A 10,127-nucleotide genomic window follows, 5' to 3' on the forward strand; every position below is an offset into this window, starting at 1 on the left:
GACAGAAGATCCCACCAACAATGGACCAAGCAGCATGTCCGGGAGAAGCAGACACCTTGGACACAGGTGGGGAAGAGTTTTTGGACATGGGAGGAGATATTGGCAGGTAAAGGACCCTGGGCGAAGGAGGAGGCCCAGGTAGGAGAGGAGAGAGAGACAGCCCAAAGATAATTTTTTGGGGGGGCTAAAAGGGTGGTCGGGGATCGATAGAGAAGAGCCCCGACCACTGCACTCGTGGGGGCTCAAGGGGGAGTCCTCACTGGAGGAGGACTGGGCGCGGAGAGTAAAAGACTGGTATAGTCGGAGATCTCTACAGTTCCCAGTCCGGGAAGACCTCGTACCTGCGTCTCGCACCAAGCTAGTGGTGCATGCTCCCAGTCCGGTACGGCCCGTACCTGCTCCCCGCACCAAGCCAGTGGTGCGTGTTCCCAGTCCAGTACGGCCCGTCCCTGCTCATCGCACCAAGCCAGTGGTGCGTGTTCCCAGTCCAGTACGGCCCGTCCCTGCTCCTCGCACCAAACCAGTGGTGCGTGTCACCAGCCCGGGAAGCCCCGTACCTGCTCCCCGCACCAGACCAGTGGTGCGTGTCCCCAGTCCGGCCCGGCCCGTTCCTGCTCCTCGCACCAGACCTGTGGTGCGTGTCTCCGGTCCGGCCCGGCCCGTTCCTGCTCCTCGCACCAGACCAGTGGTGCGTGTTCTCAGTCCGGCCCGGCCCGGCCCGTGCCTGCTCCTCGCACCAAGCCAGTGGTGCGTGTTCCCAGTCCGGCACGGCCCGTGCCCGTTCCACCGGTGCCTGGTCCAGCACCGGTCAGCTGCTCCACTCCGGAGTCAGAGCAGTCCGCTCCACCGGTGCCTAGTCCAGCTACAGTCAGCGGCTCCACTCCGGAGTCAGAGCAGTCCGCTCCACCGGTGCCCAGTCCAGCTCAGGTCAGCGACTCCACTCCGGAGTGAGAGCAGTCCGCTCCACCGGTGCCCAGTCCAGCTCAGGTCAGTGACTCCACTCCGGAGTCAGAGGAGTCCGCTCCACCGGTGCCCAGTCCAGCTCCAGTCAGCGGCTCCACTCCGGAGCTAGAGCAGTCCGCTCCACCGGTGCCAAGTCCAGTTCCGGTCAGCGGCTCCACTCCGGAGCCAGAGCAGTCCGCTCCACCGGGATCCGGTTCAGCTCTGGTCAGCGGCTCCACTCCGGAGCTAGAGCAGTCCGCTCCACCGGTGCCAAGTCCAGCTCAGGTCAGTGACTCCACTCCGGAGTCAGAGGAGTCCGCTCCACCGGTGCCCAGTCCAGTTCCGGTCAGCGGCTCCACTCCGGAGCCAGAGCAGTCCGCTCCACCGGGATCCGGTTCAGCTCCGGTCAGCGGCTCCACTCCGGGTCCAGACGTCAGCCCCTCTCCAGGTTCGGGGTCTCCCACACCAGGGTCCAGACAGGGATCGGTGCATCATGGGAGGACTGAGAGGGGAAGCTCCGCGTTGAGGTCCAGACCGGTCCAGGGGTGCAACGTGGAGGCAGTAAGGGAGAAGACGTCACGCCCGGAGCTGGAGCCGCCACCGAGGCTGGAAGCCCACCCGGACCCTCCCCTGTTAAGTCAGGTTTGTGCGGCCGGAGTCCGCACCTTTGGGGGAGGGGTACTGTCACGCCCTGACCTATAGAACTCTAGTTAGTTTGGTCAGGGTGTGCATGTTTAGTTCTAGGTTGTTGTATATCTATGTTTAGATTCTAGTTGTTATACTTCTATGTTTTGCCGGGTATGATTCCCAATCAGAGGCAGCTGTCGCTCGTTGTCTCTGATTGGGGATCATACTTAAGTAGCCTGATTGCAGTCCTTGTTGTGGGATCTTGTTTGTGTTTCGGTGTGTTTGGCTTGTTTGTGTATAGCCTTCCGACGTCACGTTTCGTTGCCTTTTGTTGTTTTGTCAGGGTTTTATTGTTTTAATAAACATGTATGCATTCCACGCTGCGCCTTGGTCTAATCCGTCTCTCAACGAGCGTGACAGGGTGCCTGTAATAACTTAGGCTACTGTACTGCATGTAAATGAGACTGTGACTTCAAGCTGATGTAAAGAACCAACATTCATATTCAATGACCATGTCAATCTTGTCAATGAAAGGGATGCATAGCAAAATGACTGGCTGGATGTACTGTAAGGTTAGTGTAATGGACATACAGTATGATAGAATAAACGAAAAGGCAAGAATGTCAATAGATAACCCAATACACATTTCTTTCCAGCTTTAGCAGAAAGAGAAGCATCTTTGTATGAAAAGCTAGTTCTACAGCTTTAGCTAAATTGGAGGCATTTTTTATGTTACAAAATGGCAGTTCAGGGCTTTGGTTTCATATATCCAATTTTAAATAGACGCACAGCATTTGAGTGGGTGGGACTCAGCTTGAAGCCCATCTTGTTTTTTGTTGCACTCCTTTTCAACCTTTTCTGCGCTCAATGCTTGCCAAATCAAATCTTCCCCTTGTTAAAATCTCACACTTCCTCTTCTGAAATCCCCTCAAAGCTGTCTACCGCAGAGCAAAATGCCTCGTTAGATCAGAGGCAGAGCTGCCGTCTATATTCCAGAAAGAGACATTTCCAAATTCAACAATGGCTCTTACATGTAACAATCAGCCCATCCAAAAATATATTGTTGCACTAAAAAGCCCCTCACAAAAAGACACCTGCACAATCCCCTACACACATACAGACATACAAAAAGAATCATATAGCCTGTAGTCCTTACACACTCACTCATATGCACTCATTCATGCACACGCACACACTGATGAGGACAGAACGAACATTAGTGAGGTGGCAGACACAGTCGATGTGTATTCGGCTGAGCCCGGTGAAGCACGAAGCTAGCTAACCCACTACCTGGACTAGCTAGCGGGTAGCTACTGGTAACTATTAGCAACTGTGGATAGTTGTTTCATGCCTGAGAGTACCTGTAATTACGCTAGCTAGCTGCCTACAATAATTACATATAATAATGCCTACCATTCAGCTGTTTTTCTAACCTCATTGTCTGAAGCGTTAACATTAGGTAGTAAGTGGCTACTGTGCTTGAAATGTAGCTAGCTTGTTGCTACCTGGATAGCTACTAAACAATAGCTGGAATGACCTAGCGAACAGACGCGAACTGGCTGAGTCAATTCAGTGGCTAGCTTTGCACTTGGCTAGCTAACAGTAGCTGCTAGGGATAAGATATAACCTACATTTGTGTTTTGTTTTTACATACTGGTAGCCAGAGTCGTTCAAGGGAATTCTGGACATGGGTGACTAGTTAACGTTAGCTTGGCTCTCTCTGTGTGTTCGTGCCGTGGGAGGAGGGGTTTCTTCGTTGTCAGAAAGCAATGGCTAGCTAGTATGATAACTATTCTAGCTAACTAACTGGCTGAATAAGTTTGACGACGGACTCGCTCAAGCTGTCAGGACTAACCCACAACGTTAGACACGGACACGAATGATCTGCTTGGCGTGTTGACACACTGGTGGTTTGTTGTGGCCGAGTATTGGTGCTAAACCGTGTTGTTGGAGTCCGGCATGCTAGTTGGCTGTGGCATCATATGACTAGGTGCCCTGGACGGTTTTCACGGAAGAATACTGTACCAAGTTAGCTAGCTGAATAAACTAAGTTAGTCTATTCCTAGAAAACATTGAACCGCTGTAGTTTACAACAATTATAGTTTCTGAGGTGGAAGTTGGGAGAGTTATATTTGGGTGTTTCAGTGAAACGTAAGTGAGGGAGGCCCCGCTCTCTCGCTTTCCCAGATGTTTAGTTAATTTCATTCCGATCTCCTTTGCATTATTGGAGCCATTTTTGTAGCCTGTCAACTATGTGTCTGTCTATCCCTGTTCTCTCCTCTCTGCACAGGCTATACAAACGCCTCACACCGCGTGGCTGCTGCCTCTCTAACCTGGTGATCCCTGCACGACTTCTTGGCGCTGACGGAAACATGGATTACCACTGAAAACACTGTTACTCCTACTGCTCTCTCCTCGTCTGACCATGTGTTCTCGCATACCCCGAGAGCATCTGGTCAGCGGGGTGGTGGCACAGGAATCCTCATCTCTCCCAAGTGGACATTCTCTCTTTTTCCCCTGACCCATCTGTCTATCTCCTCATTTGAATTCCATGCTGTCACAGTCACTAGCCCATTCAAGTTTAACATCCTTGTCATTTATCGCCCTCCAGGTTCCCTTGGAGAGTTCATCAATGAGCTTGACGCCTTGATAATTTGACCTCACCCTCTCACAGTCCCCCCCTACTCACAAGGCAGGCAATACGCTTGACCTCATCTTTACTAGATGCTGTTCTTCTACTAATCTCACTGCAACTCCCCTCCATGTCTCCGACCACTACTTTGTATCCTTTTCTCTCTCGCTCTCCTCCAACACTACTCACTCTGCCCCTACTCAGATGATAATAATCAGTCGCAACCTTCGCTCTCTCTCTCTCCCGCTACTCTCTCCTCTTCCATCCTATCATCTCTTCCCTCTGCTTAATCCTTCTCCCTCCAATCTCCTGATTCTGCCTCCTCAACCCTCCTCTCCTCCCTTTCTGCATCCTTTGACTCTCTATGTCCCCTATCCTCCCGGCCGGCCCGGTTCTCCCCTCCTGCTCCGTGGCTTGATGACTCATTGCGAGCTCACAGAACAGGGCTCCGGGCAGCCGAGCGGAAATGGAGGAAAACTAGTCTCCTAACTAATCTGTTTCTGCTGCTAAAGCCACTTTCTACCACTCTAAATTACAAGCATCTGCCTCTAACCCTAGGAAGCTCTTTGCCACCTTCTCCTCCCTGCTGAATCCTCCTCCCCCTCCCCCCCTCCTCCCTCTCTGTGGATGACTTCGTCAACCATTTTGAAAAGAAGGTTGACGACATCCGATCCTCGTTTGTTAAGTCAAATGACACTGCTGGTCCTGCTCACACTGCCCTACCCTATGCTTTGACTTCTTTCTCCCCTCTCTCTCCAGATGAAATCTTGCGACTTGTGACGGCCGGCCGCCCAACAACCTGCCCGCTTGACCCTATCCCCTCCTCTCTTCTCCAGACCATCTCTGGTGACCTTCTCCCTTACCTCACCACGCTCATCAACTCATCCTTGACCGCTGGCTATGTCCCTTCCGTCTTCAAGAGAGCGAGAGTTGCACCCCTTCTCAAAAAAACAACACTCGATCCCTCTGATGTCAACAACTACAGACCAGTATCCCTTCTTTCTTTTCTCTTCAAAACTCTTGAGCGTGCCGTCTTTAGCCAACTCTCTTGCTATCTCTCTCAGAATGACCTTCTTGATCCAAACCAGTCAGGTTTCAAGACTGGTCATTCAACTGAGACTGCTCTTCTCTGTGTCACGGAGGCTCTCCGCACTGCTAAAGCTAACTCTCTCTCCTCTGCTCTTGTCCTTCTAGACCTGCCTTTGATACTGTGAACCATCAGATCCTCCTCTCCACCCTCTCCGAGTTGGGCATCTCCGGCGCGGCTCACTCTTGGATTGCGTCCTACCTGACCGGTCGCTCCTACCAAGTGGCGTGGCGAGAATCTGTCTCCGCACCACGTGCTCTGACCACTGGTGTCCCCCAGGGCTCAGTTCTAGGCCCTCTCCTATTCTCTCTATACACCAAGTCACTAGGCTCTGTCATATCCTCACATGGCCACTCCTATCATTGCTACGCAGACGACACACAACTAATCTTCTCCTTTCCCCCATCTGATAACCAGGTGGTGAACTGCATCTCTGCATGTCTGGCAGACATATCAGTGTGGATGACGGATCACCACCTCAAGCTGAACCTCGGCAAGACGGAGCTGCTGTTCCTCCCGGGGAAGGACTGCCCATTCCATGATCTCGCCATCACGGTTGACAACTCCGTTGTGTCCTCCTCCCAGAGTGCGAAGAGCCTTGGCGTGATCCTGGACAACACCCTGTCGTTCTCCGCTAACATCAAGGCAGTGAGCCGATCCTGTAGGTTCATGCTCTACAACATTCGGAGAGTACGACCCTGCCTTACACAGGAAGCGGCACAGGTCCTAATCCAGGTACTTGTCATCTCCCGTCTGCATTACTGCAACTCACTGTTGGCTGGGCTCCCTGCCTGTGCCATTAAACCCCTACAACTCATCCAGAATGCCGCAGCCCATCTGGTGTTCAACCTTCCCAAGTTCTCTCACGTCACCCCGCTCCTCCGCACACTCCACTGGCTTCCAGTTGAAGCTTGCATCTGTTACAAGACCATGGTGCTTGCCTACGGAGCTGTGAGGAGAACGGCACCTCCGTACCTTCAGGCTCTGATCAGTCCCTACACCCAAACGAGGGCATTGCATTCATCCACCTCTGGCCTGCTGGCCCCCCTACCTCTGCGGAAGCACAGTTCCCGCTCAGCCCAGTCAAAACTGTTCGTTGCTCTGACACCCAAATGGTGGAACAAGCTCCCTCACGACGCCAGGACAGCGGAGTCACTCACCACCTTCCGGAGACACTTGAAACCCCACCTCTTTAAGGAATACCTGGGATAGGATAAAGTAATCCTTCTACCCCCCCTTACCCCACCCCACCCCCCCAAAATCTTTTTAAAATATATTGTAAAGTGGTTATCCCACTGGCTATAAGGTGAATGCACCAATTTGTAAGTCGCTCTGGATAAGAGCGTCTGCTAAATGACGTAAATTTAAATGTAAATGTACACTGCTCAAAAAAATAAAGGGAACACTTAAACAACACAATGTAACTCCAAGTCAATCACACTTCTGTGAAATCAAACTGTCCACTTAGGAAGCACCATTGATTGACAATACATTTCACATGCTGTTGTGCAAATGGAATAGACAACAGGTGGAAATTATAGGCAATTAGCAAGACACCCCCAATAAAGAAGTGGTTCTGCAGGTGGTGACCACAGACCACTTCTCAGTTCCTATGCTTCCTGGCTGATGTTTTGGTCACTTTTGAATGCTGGCGGTGCTTTCACTCTAGTGGTAGCATGAGACAGAGTCTACAACCCACACAAGTGGCTCAGGTAGTGCAGCTCATCCAGGATGGCACATCAATGCGAGCTGTGGCAAGAAGGTTTGCTGTGTCTGTCAGCGTAGTGTCCAGAGCATGTAGACGCTACCAGGAGACAGGCCAGTACATCAGGAGACGTGGAGGAGGCCGTAGGAGGGCAACAACCCAGCAGCAGGACCGCTACCTCCGCCTTTGTGCAAGGAGGAGCAGGAGGAGCACTGCCAGAGCCCTGCAAAATGACCTCCAGCAGGCCACAAATGTGCATGTGTCTGCTCAAACGGTCAGAAACAGACTCCATGAGGGTGGTATGAGTGCCCAACGTCCACAGGTGGGGGTTGTGCTTACAGCCCAACACCGTGCAGGACGTTTGGCATTTGCCAGAGAACACCAAGATTGGCAAATTCGCCACTGGTGCCCTGTGCTCTTCACTGATGAAAGCAGGTTCACACTGAGCACATGTGAAAGACGTGACAGTCTGGAGACGCCGTGGAGAACGTTCTGCTGCCTGCAACATCCTCCAGCATGACCGGTTTGGCGGTGGGTCAGTCATGGTGTGGGGAGGCATTTCTTTGGGGGGCACAGCCCTCCATGTGCTCGCCAGAGGTAGCCTGACTGCCATTAGGTACCGAGATGAGATCCTCAGACCCCTTGTGAGACCATATGCTGGTGCGGTTGGCCCTGGGTTCCTCCTAATGCAAGACAATGCTAGACCTCATGTGGCTGGAGTGTGTCAGCAGTTCCTGCAAGAGGAAGGCATTGATGCTATGGACTGGCCCGCCAGTTCCCCAGACCTGAATCCAATTGAGCACATCTGGGACATCTGTCTCGCTCCATCCACCAACGTTGCACCACAGACTGTCCAGGAGTTGGCGGATGCTTTAGTCCAGGTCTGGGAGGAGATCCCTCAGGAGACCATCCGCCACCTCATCAGGAGCATGCCCAGGCGTTGTAGGGACGTCATACAGGCACGTGGAAGCCACACACACTACTGAGCCTCATTTTGACTTGTTTTAAGGACATTACATCAAAGTTGGATCAGCCTGTAGTGTGGTTTTCCACTTTAATTTGGAGGGTGACTCCAAATCCAGACCTCCATGGGTTGATACATTTGATTTCCATTGATAATTTTTGTGTGATTTTGCTGTCAGCACATTCAACTATGTAAAGAAAAAAGTATTTAATAAGATTATTTCATTCATTCAGATCTAGGATGTGTTGTTTAAGTGTTCCCTTTATTTTTTTGAGCAGTGTATGTATCCACAGTCCCTCCCTCCCTCTGTGTTGTTTACTGTGTGTGGACGTGATCCCCCCTCCTCCAGTCCCCCTGCTGTGTGTCATTCATTCCCCTCATTAGATATCTCATGATATACCCCCTCTAAAAGCCTCTCTCATTACATTCTTTCCTCTGCAGCAGCAGATCCACTCTGGTGACTCTCTTCTCTAACACAGCTTTCAGGACAAGGGGGACCAGGCAGCAAATAGCCAACAATGTGCTTTGCCTCACAGATACTGTAAATCCCTGCTAAACTTCTTAACCCAGCTAAAAGTTTTCATTGAGCCTTGTTAGAGACAGAGACATTGTATGAATTCCTAAACCACTGTACCCACCATAGAGGACTAAGAACTTGTTTTGTCATCACTATCATGTTCATAAATATCTATCCAAACTATCTACAAATGCCATATTAAGCACTGCTTTGCCTGCTGGGCTCTTCTGCAGAGTGAAAACGCAAGGGGGCAGGGAGGGAGGGATGGAGGGAGGGAGGGAGGGAGAGAAAAGTGTGTGCCCTCAGTTCTCGCTCCTCTCTACTGGTGGTCACCTCTGCAGAGGTCAGAATGATTACCAACAAGGCTGCTCAAAGGCACAATCTCCTGTCTGAGCCTCTGGATGGAGCACTCCCTTCCGTTTCCATCAGTCCATCTCTCCCTCCTTCTCTCTCCACCTCCACCTCTCTCTCTTTCCCCCTCAATTTCCCTCTCTGTTTTTCACTGATTCTGTCTCTGCCTCTCTCCGAGTTGCCTGTTGTGAGCGTGTGTGAGTTTCACTCCTCAACCTCAAGGTCAGTTTTAGGTATAATCAGAGGTAGACAATGCCTGACAAAAAGTGTTATGGCTGACCTGTCTGAAAGGTCTGGCAGGTCTGGCCTTGAACACAGCGAAGTAGTACACTCTTACAAAAAAAAGGTGCTGTCTAGAACATACATGGATTCTTCAGCTGTCCCCATAGGGGAACCCTTTGAAGAACCCTTGTTGGTTCCAGGTAGAAACCTTTTGGTTCTTAGTAGAACCGTTTTGGGTTCCATGTAGAATCCTCTGTGGAATGGGTTCTACATGGAACCCAAAACGGTTCTACTTGGAACCAAAAGGGTTCTACCTGGAACCAACAAGGGTTTTACCTGGAACCAAAAAGGGTTCTCCTATGGGGACAGCTGAAGAATCCTTTCGGAACCCTTGTAGTTACAGTGTTCCTGCTTTGTCCACATTCCCCGACAGTAACTATCTCCACCCCCCCCCCCCTCTCTCTCTTTCTCTCTCTCTCTCTCTCTCTCTCTCTCTCTCTCTCTCTCTCTCTCTCTCAGACAAGGTGTTTGGCTTTCATCCTTTTCACTGGAGAGGTGTGTCCTGAAAAATAAGGTTTTGTGTTTTTGTGTATTCTGTCTCATCCCCAGTAGGGCTGTTCTGAGAGACAGGGTACACAAGCCCCTCCCAGCCCTAACTGACCTGACCTCTAGCGACACGTGACACGAACACACACACACACCCACCACCACCCTGTACGCATGCTAACAGATGGAATATGGCCACCGGTGGGGCTAATGGATTTTTCCTGTTATTGGTCAGGGCTCAGTGACCAGCACCTGGGGACATATGTGATCCAGGGGAGAATTGATTACCCCTCGCAGTAAACAAACAAATCCCAAAGCTCTTTTTATCCTGATCTCAAAGCCATCCCTGTTGCCGAGTGTCGTCAGTAAGAACACGCTCGGGGGGGACTGTGGTTTAACAATGCAAACCTGAACTAGAGCCAACTTGTGCTTCAGAATCTCTTTTGGATTCCATGGAAGCCCAGGGGAAGTTGGGCATCTCTCGTGATGACGATTTGATCATCCTAGATACAGTAACTTAGATGCCATTTATCG

The sequence above is a fragment of the Coregonus lavaretus genome (assembly GCF_964263955.1).
Source record: "Coregonus lavaretus genome assembly, chromosome: 5".
In the NCBI taxonomy this organism is placed as follows: Eukaryota; Metazoa; Chordata; class Actinopteri; order Salmoniformes; family Salmonidae; genus Coregonus; species Coregonus lavaretus.